This window comes from Frankliniella occidentalis, unplaced genomic scaffold (genome assembly GCF_000697945.3).
Source record: "Frankliniella occidentalis isolate FOCC.00 unplaced genomic scaffold, Focc_3.1 Scaffold2756, whole genome shotgun sequence".
Lineage (NCBI taxonomy): Eukaryota > Metazoa > Arthropoda > Insecta > Thysanoptera > Thripidae > Frankliniella > Frankliniella occidentalis.
The window spans coordinates 4685-6317 of NW_026269832.1; positions in this window are offsets into that span (position 1 = coordinate 4685).

Consider the following 1633-nt stretch of genomic DNA (forward strand, 5'->3'; position numbering starts at 1 on the left):
CCTAAAAGCAGGCCCTGGCCCAGCCCCTCAGCCCAGCATCACCGCCGCTGTTCACGGCCCAGCCCACCTCTTCTACGAGCAGCTCGTGGGGAACGAGCAGGAGGTCGCTGCTCCTGCGAGGTGCCCAATGAATTCCTAACTGTCCTTAATCTTGTAACTTTTTGCGCCTTCGTAGATTCACGAATGGCACGAAAATCTAGTTAGGCCTATTCAGGATCCTAATTTTAAGAATCTCAGCAAACGCATAAAAAAAAACCCTAAATGGGTGTTACTGAGTTGTGCCGTTGCCTCTGCGATAGCTCTCATAGCGCCTTGTAGGTAGGCAAACTCATGCATGCAGCGCAGGCGTGTACTGCGGGGTGGTCTATCCCGAATCTCGCAGGCGCTGAGACCCCCGAACAAATCTGAGAAAAAGATCTTTCTGGACGGTCCCATAGCGCATAAGCGACAAGACTTCTACACTGTCGACTCGCGGGTCAGCCGAACTCGTAACCCGTAACCAACCGGTAAAAGCTGACATTTATCCCAATCGACCGACACGACGCCGCCGCCTTCGGTCCTTCCTGGGGGAGGAGGGAGGACCCGCGCGCCGCGCGCCTCACGGGCCGCTTTATCCCGGATGGCTCACCCCGTCGTCGTCGAGGACGCCGCCGTCGGGAGGCCGCCGGGTCGGGCGGTGCCGGTGCTGACCTTATAATTGCAAGTCAGGCGTTTCGTAAGGGCCGCTGCTGAAGCTAGCAGGGGGGCAGCATGCAGAGGCTACACTAGCACTTCCCATAGCGGCGTGGCGGGGGTTGGCGGGAGGGAGGAGGCGCGGCGGGTGACGCGAGGGGCTTAACAGCGTGCGGGATGAAATAAATGATTGTTGATAACGCGTGACAATAAGTGCGGCCGGATGGGTTGCGGTTGCTACTTGCCCTCCCCTCCCCCCTCTCCCTCCACTCCGTTGCGTGCGGTTGGAGCTCCCCGCCTCGCCGCCGATCAGCTCAGGGGGGGCCGCCGGGGGGCCGTGGCTGTGGTCATGGCTCATCCAGGTGTGCGGACGGACGGCTCATCATGGCGTTTCACAGAAGCGGACGACGCGTGAGTGTGTGTGTGTGTGTGTGTGTGTGTTTTTATCGACGTAGTAATGATCTCAAGACCGTTTTCGTCAACTGTCCGAGGTGACTTTATGGTGTGTGCATGAAGATTCAGCTCTGATTTTAACGTCCGCGTCTGTTCATCGTCAGCTCAGCGTTTTATCCCGAAGCACGACACCAAAAACCTCTTTAACAACTCTCTGGAGCTCTCATGACTGGCGCCGGACGGCGGGACCGGCCGGCTGGCCGTTGGGGGGTCGGGGGCCGCCGTCGGCACTCGCAACCATCCGACCACCACCCATGAGCTCACGCCCTCACACCCACCCGCGCCGAACCACCGCACCAAACAGAACCTATACGCTTTCGCTGCGCCCGAACAAGTCAAAGGGGGTACGCAGGAGAGGAAGGGGGTGAGGGGGCCAAAGGTACGGCCAGGGGCCAGGCCAGCACACGCCAGCACGTGTGTTGCCCGTGTGCTACATACGCATCCACACGCGCGCGCGCACACGCACGCAGCGGTGGCTTCACCTGTCAATGGGTACCCCCCCCCCCCC